Raw genomic sequence first — 22,729 nt, 5'->3', positions numbered from 1 at the left:
GGTGCTCAGTCTGGACTATTGCCACTGCAAGACATGACTGATAATTCCCATACTTCCTGCCCTTTCCATACAGGGAAGGCAAATCTCACTGGCTGGCTTCTGCATGGACCAGTCTATCAGTGTCTACCTTCTCCTTTTATGGATTATTCCCTCCTCACTAGTCCCCATAGCTTTCCTTTGCTTTTCCATATGTTTGCCTTCACCCCCACAATATCTTCTTTAATACTGTCAGTCTTACCAGGTAGATCAGACAGGAAACATGACCAGATGAGTTAATTCTACTTTATTGTAAGGCTACATTAACAGAATCTTGCAAGTCTGAAAGTACAATTCTCTCCCCATCTCCTTTACACCCCAAGAAATTAGGGAGGGTCTCTTCTGAGCCTTTTGCCCTGTCCACCATCCAGCTGTAGGCTATGCTGTCTCTTATCTGACTGTTCCCCAGGCAGCATCTCCCAAGGTCATTCCCACATACCATTACAAATACTGATGCGGACCCCTTCTATTTTTATTGTTTGCCTTATGATATTGCCATGACTCCAATGCTATGATAATCAAAGGAACAGGGAATCCTTCCTTCCTTCCTTCCTTCCTTCCTTCCTTCCTTCCTTCCTTCCTTCCTTCCTTCCTTCCTTCCTTCCTTCCTTCCTTCCTTCCTTCCTTCCTTCCTTCCTTCCTTCCTTCCTTCCTCTGTAGGTCTATGGAAACTCTGTAGCAAGGAAAAACTGATAGTTTGGCTTCATGGAAACCAGATAGCAACATTTCTATATTGCAGCTTAAAGTTTTATTTTAAGGAAAGAGAAGGGAGGTTATGCAGAGTAATTTACATGGGGTGGGAAAGCTAGGGGAACAGGCTTCACCCAGTCTAGGCAGAATCTGAAAAGCTGCCCAGGAAGGATGGAAAGATTGAAAGGAGCATGAGAGTCTAGTGTTAAGGATAGTTCATTGACTTAATCGGCTGATGTTGGATCAACTGCAAGATTATAAAAATAACAGTAACTTCCACCAGCAGAGAACATAGCAGCCCAGCAGCCCAGGACAAAATGACCAGGTGCTGAGGGGAGGGTCCTGCCACACACTGCAGCCAGTCAGAGCTGGGGCTGCTGCTACAATGGAATGAAGCATCAGAGACCATCTACTTTGAAGGGCCAGAAGTTTTGAATCCAAGCAAAACACAGGCATGGGGCTCATCTGCAATGGGCTGGCAGTGCAAGGAGGATGATGTCATCTGTTCCTGGAAGCAGTGAGCGGCTCATACGGGTGATGGTCAAGCAGAAAGTGTACAGTAGGAAACGTAACCAAACTCATTGGTTATATTTGTAGAAATATTACTAGTCACAAGATGGCATATTTCACTTTTTAAAAGTCTTCAGAAATATAACCTTGCAGTTGTAAACATACAGTATGTCTGAATAATTATCTTGGTGCTATATAAAAAAAGTCCACCTCTGCCAGTGCAGCCAGATTTTTAATTTAGCAGTCTCTCCGCAGCTACAAAGGGCAAGGTGGATGATTACAAGGGCAGCGCTTGAAGGGCTATCTTTATTTGCATGAATGAGTAACTGGAAAGCACACAAATATCTTTAAGTAAGTTCTGCCTGTCACTGACAGCAATCTAAATAGAATTACAGTTGTGTGAAATTCTCTCTCCCTCTCTCTCTGTATTGGAACACCTTGTTCCAATTCCTTCATTTTTAAACACATAACCCCCCAAATTTAGCACCTTTATTTTAGAGCAGGGGTGAATAACGTTTTAATGGACATGGCCCATACTGAATCAAGGAATGCTGGTGATGGGGCAATGATGTAAAGTGGATGGAGTCCCAGCACACATAAGGGCCGAGCTATGGTTTTTGTTCTTTCCAGTGTTATGTGGGATGTTGGAAGGTGGTTTTTGTTTGTTTGTTTGTTTATTCTTAAGCCCTTATTTTAGGATATACATTTCAGTTGTTTTCTGTGTCTATACCTCAGCATTGCAGGAAACAGTTCTATCAATTTTTGGCCTTTGTGGGCAGAGCTCCAAGTTGAAAAAAGGAGACTCGGGGCCACAGGTTGCCCATTCCATTTTTAGAGCTTAAGATTGTTATTCAGTCATTCAGTTCCTTGCAGATCTTTATAAACTGGTTGACCTAATTTCCCGAGGATTGTCTCTTAGTAACTGCTTCATCAGTAATACTATTTAGCCATCTTGCCTTCAGTCAGCCTCTTTTCCCATTTTCTCCAACACTTCTTGCGACCACATTACATGTGCAAAATAACTGAGCTCCAATTTCATGATTCTAGTGAGCAGTTTGGTTTTACTTCCTATAATACAGGTAGACCTCACTTAACAACCATTCGTTCAGCAGCTATTTGAAGTTACAATAGCGCTGAACAAGGAGACTTACCACCGGTCCTTGTAGTTGCAGCTGTTGCAGCATCCCCATGGTCATGTGATTGTGATTCGGGTGCTTGGCAACTGGCTTGCGATTATGACAGTCACAGCGTCCCACAGTCACGTGATTGCTGTTTGTGACCTTCACTGCCAGCTTCTGACAAGCAAAGTCAATGGGGAAGTTGGCAGGAGGTCACGAATGGTGATCATGTGATGTGCCGAATGACTACATGGGATTTGCTTAACAATGGCAACCAGAACTGATGCAACTGCTGTTGTAAGTCGGCACAGTCATATCACATAGTGATGGAGTTATCAGTCCCAGTTACCATAGTTAAGCAAAGACTATCTGGACTGAGTGATTTGTTCTTCTTGCAGTCTAGTGCCTTTCTAACCATATTCTCCAGCACCACAATTCAAAGGCATCAATTTTTCTTCATTCAGCCTTTTTGATGGTCCAGCATTCATAGCTGTATGTTACAACTAGCTTTGACAATATGAACCTCTGTTGTCATTATGAGATTTCTGCACCTTACTATTTTATCTAGACTTGTCATAGTGTTTCTTTCAAATAAAAGGTTTTTCTTTATTTCATGGCTACAGTCACTACCTCTGTGGATATTTGAGCTTAGGAAGATAAAAACAACTTCTCCTCCACTGGTTTATAGTGGGCTGGCATTGCCTTTTGACATAATCTTAAGGTTTTATTTTGTTTTTGTTTTTAATGCCGAGCAACAGACTGAATCTTGCCTTCTCTTTTTTCACCTTCAGAAAAAAGATTCCTTAAGTTCTTTTGCTACCAGGCATCAAAGTGGTATCAGCATATCTGAGACGGTAGATGTTTCTCCTGGCAATTTTAATTTCAGTATCTGTTTCTTCTAGTCCAACTTGTGTGGTAACTGCAACTGCTCAGTGATTTGAGCCTTCTCTTTTGAACATTGAAAGACAGGTTGGTAAAAAAAAGTTTGATTTCTACTGTATACTGTAAGTATATGAAATAGATCATCAGGCTTTAATATGTGCATGTAGAGATGATGATTGATGATGATGATGATGATGATGATGATGATGATGATGATGATGATGATATGCCATCAAGTTGTTGTGGATGCTTAGCAACCACATAGATAATTTTTCTCCATGATGATCAGTCCCTAACTTGGTTCTTCAGGTCTTCCAATGGCACACCCATTGCCACTGTGTCTGAGTCCATCCGCCTTGCTGCTGGTCATCCTCTTCTTCTCTTTCTTTCCCCCTTTCCCACCATTAGAGCCTTCTCAAGAGAGCCAGGTGATTGTCAGTCATTGTATATCTTCTGTCTATGTGGCTTTCTTGGTAAAACTATAGGAGTGGTTTATCACTACCTTCTCCTTCACAGTATTATTTGATGCCTTTGCCATTGTCACTAAAGTGATTGTCTGCTTCCAGCATCTTCCTATATCACTGCTGCCCAATGTAAGTGGGCTTTACACTTGCTTTACCTGCTTCAGCTGAGCAGTTGGGATGACCTTCACACCTTGGATGACCCTGCTGGGAATATATGCTCTTGGCATCCTTATTCATCCCTCCCAGGAGCACACAAACACACACACCCTACTGCAATGAGGCAACATAGCAGGACTTGGGGGAGATGTAGAGAGAACCATTTATTTATTACATTTATATCTTGCCACAGTCATATACAGACTCTTAGTGGCTCACATCATGAAAGACAATAGTAACAATAGAAACTTAAAATAGAAGAACCAAGACTCAAAAATGGACAAACATACCAATAGAAGCGAATATGTGTAGCTCATGGCTGAACTGTGGAGTCCTTGGGGTTCTCAGCTTGGTTGTTTTCTTGCAAACTTTTCATTACCCAGCTAGGTAACATCTTCAGTGCTAGAAGATGTTACCTAGCCAGGTAATGAAATGCTTTAAAAAAAAATCAAGCTCAGAGAACCTCAAGGACTCCACAGGACAAACATACATTTGAGATAGCATATGGAATCAGCTCCCACATACCCTCCAGAAAAATTCCATTTTTAAAAGCTTCTGGAAGGCAACTAGAGTTGGGGCCAAACAAACTTCTTGCAGGAGGCCAGAAAAACAATGCCTCCAGTCCTTGGCCACCTGACCTCATAAAAATGGGGGACAACTAGCTACTTCTAGCATATCAAAGTAGTCAGACTGATTACAGTGGAGAGAAGTGATCCTGAAGATAACCTAGCACCAAGCCATAAATGGCTATATAGGTTAAGAGCAACATTTTAAATTGCACTATATAATGGTATGTGGGAATGACCTTGAGAGACAGGGCAAAGAGACACAGCCAAGGGAATGGTCAGATAAAAGCAACTTAGCTCACAGCAAAAATGTGGGAGGGGCAAGCAACTCAGAAAGGACTCTCCCTAGTTTCTTAGGCTGTAAAGGGGATGGGGGAGAAATGTACTTTCAGATTTGCAAGATTCTGTTAATGTAACCTAACAATAAAGTAGAATTAGCTCATCTGGTCACGTTTCCTATCTGGTCTGCCTCGCAAGGCTGAAGCTGTTAGGAAGCCAGTACAGGGTGCACAAAATAGGTGTAATAAGTGCCTACCTGCAGCCACTCATGAAAACCTGCCACTGCCTTTTGCACCAATTGAAATTTTTGGGTGGTTTTTAAAGGCAGCCCCATGTAATCTAAATTGCAATAGCCCATGCATGTGGTGATGAGGGCATGGGCCACTATAGTCAGGTCCTCTTGCCCAAAGAAAGCCCACAGTTGGTGCACCAACTGCAGCTGAGTAAAGGCATCCCTGTCCATGGCTTCCACCTATTGATCCAGCAGAAGCTGCAAGTCCAAGAAGGACACCCAAATATGGACCCGCTCCTTCAGGGGCAGTGCATTCCCATCCAGACACAACACAGGGAACATTGAGGAATCTTGATGTATAAACAGTAGTTCCCTCTTACTAGGATTTAATTTAAGCCTGTTTTCTCCCATCCACATCCTAATGGACTCTAGACTCCTGGGATAAGTTGTCAACAGCATCTCCAGTGGGATCAGGGGTCAAGATGTACAACTATTTGTGTCTTCTAATACAACATTGTTTGAAATGTGTATTGGTCCTTCCAATATATGTGAATCTCTGCTACTGCATTGACTAGCAAGAAACATTTTCCTTGATTCTGGTTGCAGCTGCACTGCTTAAATAGGAATAGGCAGGGGTCATGTAGCTGGCATCATTATGGTGGTGTTTAAATCACACAGAAACAGACAACAATTTTATCTCCTCTGGTTGAGTGAATTTTTGAAGTGCATAAAATTATTAAAATGTAGTGTTTGGCTGGTGACATATGCATGCAGGAAATTTTGTGTATCTCTCATTCATACTGTACCATTGTGTGATATAGTAGCAGCTGGATGTTGTGGGCGGTTTTGTCTTTTGTATTAAGCATCAAAGTCTTACTTGAATCTCTGTAACTCTGAAGCGCCTTTGTTCTATGCATGCTGTATATTTTTCCAATACTCTGTGTCTAGAGATGCTGGTTGTCTCCTGTTTCTCTTAACACATTCTTTTATTTGGGGTAACTCTTATATTAATATTATGCACCTGTGATGTTCACATATGTGTGGGAGTGCACATGATTTTGAGAAATCAATCGCCTTGAGCTATTCTGTTATTAAATACTTCAACGGGCTTGCTTCAGAAAGTGTAATAGATCTTATGCCAAGTTAAGTGAGGGCAAATAGGATTTCAGCCAGTTTCCACATATTTCTGGCTCTACATAAGAGGTGGGAGGTGGCAGCAGCTATTTGCTCTTGGATTTAAGGCTGCAAAATTAAATCTGGTGACCTGAGCTATAGCATTGTGGCTCTGAGTAGGTGTCGGCCAGCTAACCAGTCAGGACAAGTTGGGTTCGGTGACCCTGGTAGCTCTGCTCTTTAGAAGAACAGGTACCTTTCAATATGTCATTCTGTCCTAGATCTCTAGCTTCTCATAGTGATTCTGCATATTTTACATTCCAACCATTATTTTAAAAAAAAAGGGTGTGTGTGTGAGACTAGGTTGAAGCTGCCATAACCTAAAGATGAAGCAGGCACGTAAGCAGAGAGGACAAAAGCCAGGAAACTTATCTATGAGATCCCTTCAGGGAGGTAGATAAGAAGGAAGCAAGTTGTTAAGGAAAAAACAAGGGACCTGAACCAGAAAAAGGAAGTTGGGCCTGAGCACATGGAAGCCCTCACCCCAATCCCATCAACTTGTAAATCAACCCAGCAAGGACTTTTGGGGATAAAAAGGGGTCCCAAAGCCCGCCCACTCTGAGTCGTCTGAGTCATCTGAGTCACCTTTGGATCCAGACTTGGTGGCTTCTGTCCCTCTAGCTAGTGCCTGGCAGCCTAGTTGGGAAGGAAGTGGGTAAGTGTAGATGAGTATGTGTGTGTGTGTGTATGAGAAAGGGCAAATGTATCTTGCAACCAGTAAAGTTTTGCTGTTACTTTAAATTCACTGGCTCTCCGTGTATTACAAAGAACCTCTTGTGCCTCAGTGTTCAGCTGGAAGTGATTTATGTGTATCCCTAATTATTTCCCAGCTGTTGACCAGGGCTGTGTTTCTGTCTGCTCCAGCCGCACCTATCTGGAAAACCCAGGTAGAAAGCAAGGGGGGCTGACAAGATCCGCGTGCCTCAACAGGCTGTGAGTGTGTGAGTGAGTGACCATAAGCCGAACCTGGGAGCAGTGTGTGTAACAGGGGTAAGGATTCTCAGTCAAACTTGCCAGGTAATAAACATGCACAGAGTTCCAATAGAACACCATTGATGTGGCTTTTGTTTTTACTAAGGGGAAGCTTCAGTCAGTGATCTGAGAGACAAGCTTCAAAAGAGAGTGCATAGAGAGTTGGCGCCATAGCTGAGAACTCGGCCACTTGCTGGTGAAGACAGAAGCTTGCTTAAAAGGAAGGAGAGAATTGTTCATAGGGTTTACACATCATGATAAGCCATAATATAGCTTGGTTGGTTTTGGTTTGACATGTTTGATGAACCCCACCCTAGTGGTTGGTAAAGCATGATGTATAGCCATGTGAGAACCCAACCCATAAACCTAACCCATAAACCATTGTGGTTTATTCAACAACCTCTGGTGACAAAATTGTGGCTGACTGCAGTGTGCAAATCCAGACACTGAGTGAATTTGACAGACACACCCTTCATCTTGAAATCCTTCATTTCAAGACAGGAAAATTCGGCCCAGAAATTGCACTTAATGAGAGCTACTGAAGGTGATGAATATGAGGTGCAGGGAACACACTATAAGATAATCTACTGTCTGGAATGCCATCCCCTCCTCCCCCAATTCATACAGTCCCCACCCTGGCCCTATTTAACAAGGCTAACTCTATCCCCAGGCCCTGGGTTAGAGTGGGTTATGGACCCTTGTGTGTTGTTCTGTTTTTTCTAAACGATTGATAGCATTTTTTCTGGACTTTCTGATGATATTTTTTTGTGTTTTCTTTTCAATCGTATTTTTACTGTGTATTTTGTAAGCTGCCCTGAGTCATAACAGATTGAGGTGGCCTAAAAATTCCATGAATAAATCAATAAAAAATCAAGGAAATTTTCTTAGCTAATATGGGCCAAAACCTTTCATAGCAGCTTCACAGCAAAAGAACAACTTGAGTATTAACCTTTTATTTTAGCTTCTTTCTGTTTAGTTTATTATAGTAAGCTAAGTTGAAATGTTATCCTGCTAGCATTCACCAAGTCAGAGTGCAAAATATTCTGTTGCAAACCATTTTGGTATGTGAAATAAGAAGGTCTACAAGGACCCCACTGCAATGAAACTGGAATGACAACAAATGACGTTGTAACAATTTGATTTCTTTTTGAAATCTGCTGCCTGAGACAGCTTCATGACTTTGCTTCAATGGTTGGACTTACTCTGGGAATAATAGTATTACTACTGCTTTAGAATTTTTTTTTCTTTTTCCAAGAAGAATTTCCCTGTCATGATAATCAGTGAAATCTGGTGAAAACACTAAATATCACAAATGTTCTTTGTTCCCACTGGAAATTTTATAAGTTTTTTTAGCAAAAAGGCCAAAATCTAATAAGATTTTGTGATCTCATCAGACTTTAACTGTTAAAAAAATAAATTTTAAAAAATGTTTTGATTTTGGCCACACTAGGGATCACTTGACTCCATTAAAAGGTACAATGAGCATAAAGTAATAAAACAACATGTATTTAGTGATGACTTAAAACATTATTATTGCTTTAAAAACATTGATTTACTTTCGTCAAGAAATATTTTTTCAAAGTTTTAGTAAAGACCCTCCATTTTTACCCATGCTATATAAAATATAGGCTATTCCTGACTGTCCTGAATGTTTGACTAAGCAGATTTTTTTTAAAAAATTGTGTTTTCTATTGGCCAATAGTTTGTTATAATTGCCTCAAATTTTGGCTTTTACATTGGACTATTATAACCATTTTCATGGATTTACTGATTTTCATTTCCATAAAATATTGTTCAATAAGCCTCGATGACAACTATATTCCAAGTTCATTATCCTATTATTGACCCATCTAGTCCAAGTACTTCTTATCTGGATGAAAAACCCTTAGTAAATGTGATTGGATTATTCTTTTTTGGCGGGGGGAGTATTCTTTGAAGACAATATGACTGGTTCTTGCATCTTGTAGCCAAGGTTGAGAAACTGAAAGAAAATTTCTCATTCTCCTCATGTGCTCCAATTCTGTTTCTCACTCAAAACGATGCCCAAATTCAATTTGTTTTATGCAATCATGGGCTTACTACCCCTACCAAGGCACCATCCAGATGGGTGGAGTTGAGCTCCCAGAATTATCCAGCCAGTACAGCTTTGTTGAGAATTGGGGGAACTAATCCTAACCCAGAATTCTGATTCTGAACACACATGGAATTCTAGGCTTCTATCTGAAGTTTAGTACAGAAACCTAATCTCTCACTTGGTGAAGATCCAACTTGCTGAAGGAAGAACAAGCAGGAAACATTTTCAAGTTTTATTCTCAGAAAGTCAAATTTAGACCAGAAATGCTTATTTAACATTGAAGCCACAAAGATGAAAGCAAAATAAAGAAAAACAAGAAATGGGAAAGGGAAATGCAAAAGGAAAAGAAATGCAATCTGTGAGCCTAGATAAAAAAATAAAATCTAAAGGAGAAATACAAAATTTTACATTTTCATATTTGGTATTTCTGCTCAGCAAGTTATTAGTATAGACTAACGTAATTTATTAAGACTCTTGAAGGATTCGTTAACTTTGGATAGTTTTATTCAAATGTGGTCTTCATTTTTAGTTTCTTTAACAATGTATTTCTTAATAGTTTAGTGGGTCCTTGTGCTCATAGCAACCGTGACTACTTCATTCATCCTGTTCTTAGTCACCGTGAACTTTATTTTTGATATCATTAAATACAGCAATATTAATATCATTGTTGGCTTTCTTGAATCACCTAGATGACTTAACATTCAGCTTAAGGTACCCTTTATCTCAGGATGAATCTGTTTGGGCACTAAGTCGACAGGTGAAGCCTTCTTAAAGATACCTCTGACTTCAAAGACCAATTTGTAGGACTAAATAGGAAAAAGGTTTCCCCTGCATCATTATGTCAAACCAATGAGCAGGTGCCCCGAGGAGCTGTGATTTGACTGCACATTCTGTCCATTTAGGAAAGGAGTTCCTTTTCATCCAGAGCTTCTGAATTGGTTGATGATTTTAGCTGGAATTTTTAACTGGGTTTTTACTGTTTTATATTATTTTTGGGGTATGACTGTGTGCCTATGTGTATGCGTGTTGTCTGTTTGCTGCCTTGAACATCCAAGGAATGGGGAAAAAAATGATATGATGACTAGTACTAACTATTCCTAAATAAAAAGAGGATGGCAGTGGCAGATTTAGAGATAGGTTATGACCTACTGTATGTGGAAGGAAAGAGAAGAACAGGATGACCCGCTGCAAGGTGGATGGACTCAGTTACAGTGGCAATGGATGCGCTATTGGAAAATTTGAAGGACCAGGTTAGGGACAGATCATCATGGAGAAAATCTATCTGTGTGGTTCCTAAGAGTTGACAATATCTTGATGGTACATAATCAATGTGACCTATGGTCTGAAGGGAACTCATTTCTGTTATTCTGACAGGAGCTGCCAATTCAATTCCTTTTAATTGAATGGAAAGGCTGAATCTGGACTCTTTTGCATCAAAGCATATACCATATCATTGGTTCTGTGATCTTCCTGAATATAAGCATAACTGTTTATATTAAGCAGAATAATAAAATCAACTTCAGCAAATGTGGATTAACTAGATTAGAGTTGCCTTCCTGCCTTCCTGCCTTCCTGCCTTCCTTCCGTGCTAGCCAGCCTTTCCTGTACCTCCCAAATAGAAAGTCAGCCGCAGAGAAATCCCCATGCTTGCACAGGAACACAAATCGAACTGTTAATTCCTGTATATGGCATCTTTGCCTAGGAGATATTGCAACTTATATCCTACCAGCAGAATAATTGGGGCTTATTCTGCAGTGTGTCAGAGTCTGGGGGCTACCAAAAATGTCATCATTGCCATGGTGTTCACATTATACATGCTGTCAAGGAAGTAACCCTGATCATCCTTGTGCACACAGTGGGGTGTACAAGCAAGTGGACCTATAGGAGGGACGAAGCACTGCTAACTGAAGTTCTGAGCTTTCAGGAATTGTTAATATAAAATTTAAATTCATATATATATATATATATATATATATATATATATATATACACACATGCATTTCCTTTCTGCTTATCTCTAAATACATTTAAAAAAAAAAAAGCACAAGTTCCTATTGGACCTTTGGATGAACCAGAGCAAGCACATTTTCCCTGTCTCTCCTGAAGCGCCATGCTCCACTTTGGGGATCTTCATTTATATGCACATCATATACAATCTGACTGACTCTGACTGTACCTTTGAACAGATCCAATCAGGCACCCATATGCATGTAAATGAGCCTCCTGCAGGCCTGTTCTCTGCGGCTTGGGGGGGAGGGGGAGGGACTTGCTGCTGTGACAGTCTCCACAAAAAACATACCGCACCTCTTGGTCAGGTTTTTTGCATTTAATTCCCCGTATTCTTTTTCAACTTCCCATTGTACAGGCCCACAGAACACCCTGTAACTCACTTTCCCAGACAGACGCGATTTATCTGGACAAGGATTATTTATAAAATGGGAAGGGATACAAGAGTTGGTTGTTAATCTTCTTTTGCATAAGGAAGTGACATTCTCGTCCTGCCTTAAAAATAAAAAAATTAAAAAAGGGGGGGGGAGAAACAAACAAAACCACCTCAGACAAACAAAAACAGAATGCTTGTGTCACAAGTCAGTGAGTGTAAAAAAGCCGCAATGATGGTTTGAAAACAGGCAAAATAATTAAAATGATTATGGAATAATCACATATCACAGACTAACCTCCCCGTTTTAGGAGCAACAATCCAAAACACCTCTTCGGAGCAGGCCCAAGGGCAGAGGTGCTGTATATCATTCAAAGACCATCTGTTATTCAGTGGCTGGGCTCCCTTTCCTTCATTCAGAGGGCAAGCTTGAAGAGGAGGCCTGGCACTTCCTTTTCCATTTGCTCACAAACAGCAGTGATGGCAGATAAATGCAGCAAACAATAGGCACTCCTAATGAACTGGAAAGGGATACGGCAGTTTGGATCGGGCACCAAGATGATTCTGGATCCATGTTGGGCTCTGGGGATCCTTGGAAGCTGGTTCTGCCATGTGACTCAACAGGCAGACATCTGTAGTGCTCGAAAACCTACAGCACTTAGCCAGGCTGATAAGGGCTTCATTGAAAGAAGATCAGATTTAAGCACATATGTGGAGGCATCTACGCACGCACGCACGCACACACAAAGTAAAAGCTGATTTTGTAATGGGAGAAAATAAGAGCAACGTGAAATGGCACAATGCTATTACAGTTTAAACAATCTTTTTCTCACTCTCATGCACATATTGTATTTTCATATATTTATGTAGGTTCCTTGCAGTCCATATCTGTGCATTGTCCCACACAAAACCTTGTTTAAGCCATTTATTTTATGGTCTTTGAACATAAAAATCAGGATCTAATTTCAGAGGGAGAAAAGTACACCTTGTATCTCAAGCCAGAATAAATATAGCACCAGTTAACACACTGGAGAAAAAGAATCTCTAACATATTTAAACAGCCATTCAAACTTGTTAGTGATCTAAAATCTTGTGACATGGGGAAAAAAAGAAATACAAACAACATAAAAATAAACGCATAGTCTTTCCCCAGCTCTTGCGTTTGAAGAGTTATCTCTCTTCTCCCTTCAGATTTGCACAGAACTGTCAAGAACAACAGCAATAGAACAGGAGAGAAACCAGAGGTTGACTACTTTTATTTAAAGTATCATTTCTGAAATTTAGCTTTGTACCTTACCCACCAATTACAGCTTTCTGTGGGCCAGCTTTCAGCCATGTTCCCAGCAGCAAAGAAGAGGAGTTAAAGAGCAGCTACTCTGAATCTTAGTGGATACCAAAGAACTTCCACTCAGGCCAAGAGGTGACCTGCATGCAAGGACAAAAGTAAATTATACCTAGGATCTTGAATAAGGCACATGTGGATACCAGTTTTCCAACAGACATTTTTCTTGGGGCCTTCCAGTCTTCCTCCCTATCTGAGATAGGAAGATGGGTAGTTAGATAGACAGACATAGAATGTGAATGAATGCTTGCATGCGGAAAAACAAACATCTGCCTCCAACATCATCTTTATTTCCAAACTTGCTTCTGGCTGTTTTCTTTTTAAAAGATGTGGAGGGTGTTTACAACCCAGTGCTTTAACTGAAAATGTGCCTTTCTGTCTAAAGAAAGGCAAAAGGTAAAATAGGAGACACTGAATGGGAATGCCTGATCTGGCAGCCATTTTGTGAATGAGCAAGCTCTTCAAATTCACATTGCAAGAATGCCCGTGAGATGCTATCAAAATTACAGATGTTTGCACCAAGCTGTCCTAATGCAATACAGCTGCCATGATTGAGGAATCTTAGACAGGATGGCCTCTGGGACTCTCTCGCCACACACACAAACTCCAGTCTGTCTTGTTGCTCCCTCTTGATCCTCTTGTTATCCCCTCTTGATCCTCTTCCTTTTCTGCCCAGCCAAGCAGCCATACTGGAAGCTTTTCTTTCTCTTCTTTAACATTTAAAAGAGTTTAAGGCCAGACAAGACAGGACCTCTGCTGATTTTTTAAAAGAGAAGATGTATCTTCTTGATACATCTACCTTGAATCTGGGCACCCTCCAGATTGAGCAAATATGCTTAGTACATGTAGCAGATGGAGGGAATGGCCTCGAAGGACAGGAGGAAGAGCCGCTACCAAAGCAATGGTCAGATAAGAGGGGCCTGAGCCCGGGCCAAGACAGTAGTGTGAGTAAACGTCTCAGACAACCCCCTCCCTGTTCACACAAACATAAAGAAAGTTGGGGGGGGGGGTAACTACATTCAATCATGCAAGATTCTGTTACTATAGCTTTACAATAAAAGTAGTACTGGCCTACATGGCATTAGTTTCTTACTCTGGTCTGCCTTGAAGAATTAGTGATGCCTTTAATTGCATGGAATGCACTTATATTCTCTTTCTGTCCCTTTCCATAGTGTCATCAAAAAATGAGAAGCTGCTGCAACAATAACAGCAATTCCTCTAGTGTTGTAGGGAGGAGGGCTGTTCACATACTGAGGAACATGTTTTACTTTATTGGCTACAGTAAGAATTGCTGCTCAGTTTCCCAGATCTGGGAACAGCATTGTTAGTTAGCAATGTTTGCACAGTGGGAAAAATGTATGTGAAGAGAAATGCTGAAGTGAGGAGTTTAACTATAGTAAGAAAGCATTCTTCAGGCTGTGCTTGCACGAAATAAATAAAAATATGCTTTATTTAGGAAATAAAATAGTGATAGCGAAGCCTGACGTACGTGAAGCTATCTACAGCTGTAATGTTCTCTCTTTCATTATGGAAAGACAGCAAATCAGGTGAAATCTGAACTGTGGGAGTCAGAGATAGACCCCAAAGAGGACTGGGCTGAAGAAGGAAAGAGGCGATGCAGCTTGAGAGTAGCAGACGAACCAATAAGATGCATGTTATGGAGAGACATGCAAAATATTTAAACAAGGACAAGAGATACAGTTATAGAACCCTTTTCCTTTTTTTCCTCTCCTAACTATTCCTTCATCTATTGCCCCTGGGGATAGAAAACTGATGCACGCAAAGGTGAATTCTAACAAATGTAACTGGAAGAGCCACGGCCAAAGCTAGATTTAAAATTGGATACTGGGACCAATCAGAAAGAAGAGGCATTGCCTTAATGCTGCGTGTTGATAATATTTCTATGCAAAATCATTTTCCTGTATTACTTTTCATATGTGTAATGAAGGAATATTTGCTTTAGAAAGTATTTTGAAGGAGAAGAGGATTTCAGTTTACGTGAATGCGTTCATACAGTTATGTCTCCAATGGTTAGCAAACTCCTGGCTTCCTGTGCTTCCATTAAACCCCAAATGAAGACATCATGACCGAATTCCTCCATGGAAATTTACCAAGGGCAAGCAGCCAGGAAGATTTTAAAGTAATAGCGAGAAAACAACATCAGTAGTAACACCTTCCTCTGGAACAGCATCCCCCCAGAGATAAGAACGGCACCCTCTTTTCTAGAGTTCCAGAAACCTTTGAAAACCTGGCTTTGGTCCCAAGCCTGGGGTTGATATTGTTAAGGCCTCTGCTTTGTTTTGCTGATTTTGTTGTTTATTAGATCATTTTTGTCTGGGCTGTCCATCTGATTTAATGTTTTTAGCTGTTTTAATGTGTTTTTTTTCTAGTTTTGTATGCTGCCCAGAGTCCATTGGAGTGGGGTGGCCAATAAATTTAAATCAATCAAGCAATAGTAATTTCATCATCTCCAACAATGAGGGATGCTCAAAAGCGCCACCAAGAGGACTTGTTCTTAGGGTGTAATGCAATAAAAGGTCATTCACACAACAATCAATTATTGATATACATTTTTTAGTTAGTGGTAATTATATCACCAATCTGGAATGGGATCCTGAACCAGAATAGAAGAGTGTTAACTCTTTCCCTTTGATGTGCTGTTGAGTCATTTCAGCTGATGACACAGCTAGGGATGGTCAAATCTATCATTTTGGTTTCACTTCATTTCTCATTTTTCTGATCTTAACATGTGTTGCTCCTTCCACAGGTGTGTTTCTACATTTTTGTTTTTTTTTTGTTTTTTTAAAAAGCATTGAAATCTCTAGGCATTATATATATCTTGTATGCTTTTTCCTAATGTACGTTTGATAGAAAATATACTTAACAAAATTGAAAGGAGGGCAGACTTTAACAAATGTTAAAATGTGAACTGAAGAAACTCGTATTTAGGGCTGCAGTAAAAAGACTGGGAAAATTAAAGCCGTAACACCCATCCTCACGGTTCATTTTTAGATGAGGTACTCATGCCTGATATTTACTTTTTAAAAGCCACTTATAAGACAGAGGGGTGAGAAATTTGAAGTACAAAAGAAAATGTATGAAATGGTGTATGGGCATGGAAGAAATAAGGATGGTTTGCAAGGATGGAAAGATAAAGTTGGTACAAACTAGATTTAGCTTCATTTACTTTATCTCATATCTAAATTCTTTTACTTAATATTTCTTATTCCTTTTATGTGATTTGCTTTAAATAAAAGGGCATAGCTTAATGGCTATGTATGTATGTATATCTAACTAGAACCTAAATTATGAGCAACATTGTATATCATTTGGGCTTATATATCATATTAACCCCTAAGCTTAGTTAGACATGATATCAACATCATGCAGAGAAACATTTAGTAACATGTTTATAGGAATAAATTTCCTTCTTTGTGACTGGTCCATCACAACTAATTCTTTTGTGGTGTAAGAAATAAAAGCAATATTGTGGTTTAGAAAACTCTTCATTTATTTTATTTTGCTAAATATATTGTATTACTGCAAATTATCCTAGGAATATATTTTGATAATGAACCAAAGTAGAAAATGTGAGCATTCCTGCGACAGATTAGAGAGGATTAAAGATCAAGGGAAGGCAGCTGGTCAGTTTACTATATTCCATGTTGACATGGAAGTGTTCCATAAGGAGAGAGTATGGAACAGGATAATGGAAGAAATACTATAATTATTTTAAATATATAATCATTTTAGTTTAAAAGGACCATATAAAGAATCATTAGAGTAGAGAAAATAGAAAGGATTATCTACCAAATCAATGCAAAATAAATCCAGCCAAATGATGGGATGATATTATAGTGGCTAGTGATCAAGAATCCAGTGTAATGCAGAAGCAATATACCAGAACCAACCAAGTCTCCTATAATCAGCTTAGAAGGCTTAGAGTTGAATCTGCTCTATTAGGAGTTATACACCCAAGAACACAGAAAAGAAACCCATCTTCCACATATTATACAGCAGTGTTTTTCAACCTTGGCAACTTGAAGACGTGTGGACTTCAACTCCCAGAATTCCCCAGCCAGCCATCTTCAAGTTGTCAAGGTTGAGAAACATTGTTATACAGGCTGCCTTCAAGCATGATAAACAGTGAATTATCATGTAGTGCGTCAATTCCTTCCTTTCTGAATTTCATGAAAAAACCCTAATTGGTAATAATCTCCTCCCAGTAACTACTGGAATTAAGGGTCAAAGCAATACTGCTAAAGTTGCATAAATTCATTAGTTACTTAACATCTCTACAGATATTTATAGCCCAGGCACTCTTCTGTTCAATTCATGTGAACAGGAAGCAAAGGAGATGAAAATAATTCAGATTTTGGTTAGCATTATAATAGCAAATTATTTACTCCTTAACACAAGGGTAGTCATTTTTTTCAAGTTGAGAGCCACATTTGATCTCTTCTAAATGGCATGCTGAATACCACCCTCCAAAAAGTAGTAGGTAAGGCCAGGATAAAAACAGAAATTGAGTTCATTTCCATTGTGTTTGAACTAAATTAAAAGAAAGTGTGGCTTACCTTATTAGTCCTCCATCACATATTTAATTATTTTTGTTTTGGGTCACATTAAAAATGAAAATTAGATATACAAAATTTAGGGGCCATATATTAGGCTTTGGAGGCCTGGGCTTTAAACTGCGCAATATTGGCTACCACAGGCAGTACCAAATGTCAGTATTATCCCACAGGTTATAAAATATCCTTTTGAAACCTTTCTTTTTTTTTTAACATATACCTATCTTTCTTACTAACTGTCTCCAGTTAGATAGAACCTTCCTTGTTGGCCAGAAGAATTGCATTATTTCTTGTCTAATGCATAAATACATAGTAATCTTGGAAAAGGAATCCAGCAGGATTCAAGGTGAAGTACACAATTGTGACCAGATAGTCTTAGCGTCATTTCCACATTTGTTTGTTTATATCTGAATACCCTCCAAGAATGGTAAGCTTTATGAGTGGTTTTCAATCATTATAAATGGATGGTGGCCAATAGAGGTTTTTCTTCAGAAAAGGAATGGGCATTGTCAGTTTAGATACCTATATTGCCTGGAAGCTGAAGAACTTGTAATGATTGTTCACTGTATTAACATCACAAAAGATGTTTTTGCCTAACTGGTCTGGATCTAGAGTTGGTCAAATCCTGGGCTAAACATACTGCATGGGCTTAGATCATGTGTAAACCAGGCCAGGAGAAAGGCAGGTGGCATCTTTGTAACGGAGGCTTCTTTTCACTCTTTTCCAATGTTCTATTATTTTTATTATTTCTAAATACAGTAATTATTACTTCTAAATAATTTTCTAATATTTGTTCTGGAAGAGGGTAAGTCTTCTACATGGAAACATAGGACAGGGAAGAAATCCACACTGAGCATTGGAGAGATTCTTCTTAATATACATTTGACAATATATTGTTATGGCTTTAATGTACTTTTCCAATCTAGTCTTTTAAAATGTTTTAGATCACCCTAAATAAACATAGCCAGGCCACAGTATTTCACAAAGTACCCTTTAACTGCATTAAATTTTTAAGAAATGGGGTGCAAAAGAATAATGATTTCTCATTATTTGCACTTCTCATTATTTGCACTTCTCATGTCAATCTGTTGAAATTGTGGAATGTTGGAGATGAAAAACCCTGCTCACTGAGGGACTATCAGCCACAGAAGAAAGTGGCATTTGATGTTCCAACACCTTAAGCCCAAACAGGTCAATAATATCCACACAGATGTAAAACTATCCTTAACTCTGTCTTTTGCAATGCAATTCATTGGCCAGTACCCCAGATTGTTTCCTATGACAGCCAAAAAGGGTGGACAATTGCATGTTTTCTCGAGTTAGACTCAAATCTGTTAGCTGGAAGCGGGATTAAAACATATGATTTTAACTGTAACACTTTACCATGAAGCAACAACCCTCTGTCCATAACTAGATTCTTTCTCTCTAATGCTCACTCTCAAGTTATTACGATCACTTTCCATATTCTAGTTGTAACTTCTAGGATAAATTAGGAAGTTCTAGGTAAAATAAGACCACACACATGGAGACACACCCTTGCTTGTGACACAAACACACACCCTTGCTTGAGAACATTAAGAAACCCACCTGAATAAAGAATGTTAGCCATGCTGATAGTACCACTAGATTAATCCTATCCTAATTCCATTACTGATGAGGACCCACCTAATTGAAACACCCCGTATGTCTGAACTGCCAGGATCAATTGTGGTGAACTAGTGAAAACCATTCATATGCCTTTGAAACATTGTCACTTTGTCTCCTTCATATGTCAAGAAGACTTCAGAGAAAATTCCTGGGTTAGATCGTTTTTTCATATCAGCACGAATTAAAGGTCCAGATTCTTCTATTCATGGTGTTTATTCTGTTTCAGTGCAACCTGTATATCTTCTGTGACAGTATGATTTTGCATGGAGTAAGCCAGAAGGGATTAAAAGCCACCCTTTGCTTGTTATGTAGATTTGTTCTATGGAGATTGTTTTTTTAAAAATCTGCAGAATTTTTGTGGAAGGGTTTATTTAGAGAGTTTGGGGAGTCTCACTGCAGCTAAGTGGCTAACAGTTGGGTCTATTCCATTAAGAAGCTGTTTGGCACAAGCCCCAGTGGAATATATGGAAACCATGGTAAAGTTGAATGTTTCTCATTCATTTTGATGGAAATAATACACAAGAATGTGGACCTCTTTCAAGGCTGCACATCTTCTAAAGCATTGTCTTGCAGAAGCTTCTATAGCTGTTTAAAAGCTCTTTTGTACAGTATATGTCCCTGTGATAAGGATAGATGAAACATTTCTAACTTGTAGCAGCAACACCAGTGGTAGTATAAGGAATCTGCATCACCAACTTAATAATCAAATGCATAGTATTCATCTGTTTCTCAGGGGATCAGTCTTCAGTGAAATCTGGAATAATCTTCTCTACTGCAAGGCAAAGTCCTGCTCTAGAATATGTTATACTTGGGAATGCCTTAGAGGGAGACACATAGGATCAGACAGAAGGCCTGTTCAGTCCAGCATCCTATTTCAGTGGCCAATCCCAAACTTATGGAAAGTATTTCAGCAGGACATGAACTCATTTCCTCTTTGGGTTCTTCAGGAACCCATTCTGACTACATATTTTAACATATGGAATGCAATCCAGGAAAAAAAGAAGTTATATCAATTTTCAGTGCGTGTTTCTCAGTTTCTTCTGGCTGAGACCCAAACTTGAACATGTGCATCATTTCAAATGTAAAGTGCATGGTCAGTTTAGTTGATAGTGACTCAAAGTAGCTCACTGTTACTTTGCCAGTTTTGAAATGTTTTTCTTGCTATTACTAGACTCTGCAACTTGAGGTCATTCTTAGGAAAATGTATTTAGTTCCATTGAGTGATGGCTTTTCAGTGGTCTACTCTGTATCCTGGCTTTGTTTGTTTGTTTCTTTGTTTGCAGGGTCAAATAGCTGTTCACCTCCTCCTCATTTTTTAAGATTAAAAATGCTGATGGTTTTCCTTTCCTGTGTTATAGAAGTGGAAAAGCATTCCTGTCAAATGCTACCATGGCAGTAACTCTTAAAAATTGTACTTGCCTGCATAAGTCTACTCTCAATTGTTCTTCTGTGACTGCTGAGAGTGATTCAGAATGCTGAAGCAGCTCATTGCCATATAAATATGCACAGACTTTGCAGCACTTGCAGTAAATACATCAGACCCCATAGCTGCCCTGCCCTGCTGCCATTGATTATGCCTAGCTAGTACTTTACATATCATGAAAGTTAGGAAGCCTTGGACTTGGGCAAGCTGGAAAGCATCACTAGATTATTAAAGAACCACTCTTTGTCCTGGAGAGGGTCTTTCACAGGATCTGGAAAGCTGGTGATGGTCCTGCTAAACTGTATGGAAGCCTGCCCCTTCCTTTGGTAAGGTCCAAATGTGCTGATCGCATTCAGTGTCACTTTAAAGGCGTACTGGAAGACATAGATCAGCGTTCTAGCACGGTACTTTCTAGGTGTCTTAGGACCGCAACTCCCAAAATTCCTGGCACGCATGGCCAACAGTCAAACTGTCTGAATTTTGAGAGTTGCAGTACAGCACATAAACCATCTTTGATATAATTGGCTTCAAGTCCCTGTTCTCTTTGGGCAGCATCTAGTAGGGGTGTGCATGCTTTGTAAGTTATTTAGAAGAAGTACTTTAGGTCTTGTGTGACTACAGCACTTCTCTACTATTGTCAGGTCTAGATAATAAGTGGAAAAGGTGCAGGAGATTATTTTAGTGGCTTTATTCTGCTGGGCAAAATAAGCATATTTGCAAGAAGCAGGAGCACACTGATGGCCATAATGTCTGGTAATTTCAAGGCCTACAGTTCCAGTGTCTCAGGTAGGCACCAAATTGGGAGGCTGTTGTGTAAATTATATGAGCTATGCTCATAACATATATGCATGCATTATATACACATGGTACCCATATTTATATTATTTGCATGTATGTTGGCCCATGTTGCTGGAGTGTTAAAGCTACAATAGAATAGTCAATGTCTGAACTTTCAGGTGCTGGTAGAACGAAGGTGTCAAGAATGTCATTTAAATAATGAAGATAAAATTTTCCTTCCTTCCTTCCTTCCTTCCTTCCTTCCTTCCTTCCTTCCTTCCTTCCTTCCTTCCTTCCTTCCTTCCTTCCTTCCTCCCTCCCTCCCTCCCTCCCTCCCTCCCTCCCTCCCTCCCTCCCTCCCCAAGCAGTACTTCAGTTCCTTCCCCAACATACCTGGAGCAGAATCCAGTGGTGTATCTCTGTGAGGGATTCTTCCTTTCCTGCAGCCCTCTGCACATAAAGTTTGAGATTGTGCAGGGACAAACAGGGAGACAAAATGAGGAGAAGTCCCATTGCATAAACAGACATTTGCTCACATAATATTGGATTCAGTCCCTGCAGCCTGAACTCATACAGTCTAGAAATAACCTTTAGCATCTATTCTGGGGAATTTAAGGATAAACTCAATCACAGCTTCTTCTCATGTCTGTTTGGTAAAGCATCAGGCCACCTATATGCATATGTTACTGTCCACTGGGCTTCCTAACTTTGTCAGTTTTATTTTATTTGCACAGCAGCACTGGCAAGGTTTATGCTTACCAATTACATAAAGCTCAAGTAATCTTTGAGAAAATAAAGCTGCCAGCACCACAGGTGAGCAGCTCGCACACTGAAGTTTTGACAATTCATATATTAGAAGTTGATAAGCAGCGAGAGATGCTTTGGTGCTCCTCTATCTCAGGGGCTCTTTTTATTCCAGGACTGAAACTATTGGTGCATCACAGCGCATCAAGCAACCATCTCTCCTGATTATACCAACCTGAAACCTAAAACTATTTACCACCACACACAAACATGACACAAACATTGCATTTATTACAAGAAGCTGTGGGGATTTATCTGCATCACTCTAGTCTCCTATGTAGGCTTTATTTTTGTTTGGATCAATCCCATGTTGTTATCTCAATATGTACAGTAAAAACAGCATGAATGGGGAAACTTTAATCCTTATTTTTCCAAATTATATCATGCTTCCTACTTTATTTGCAGTCTTTTAAATAATAATAAAAAAATCCTCTCTTAGAGCAAGTCACATTGATACTGCCTACACACACTCTCTAATCTTATTCAATGGCATTTCACATCTTAGCTGGGTAGAAGGCCATATATGTAAATCTTCCTAGGAGATTATAGGGGTCACCTTCAATTACCTTTCTAGTGTCCCTTGAAGAATTCATTTAATCATTTAACTGGTAAAATAAATGCCACACAACC

The sequence above is a fragment of the Python bivittatus genome, unplaced genomic scaffold (genome assembly GCF_059951505.1).
Source record: "Python bivittatus isolate LINGU-HERP-01145 unplaced genomic scaffold, Pbiv_v1 ctg000020_np1212, whole genome shotgun sequence".
Taxonomy (NCBI): Eukaryota; Metazoa; Chordata; class Lepidosauria; order Squamata; family Pythonidae; genus Python; species Python bivittatus.
Note: the sequence above shows the minus strand (reverse complement) of the source record.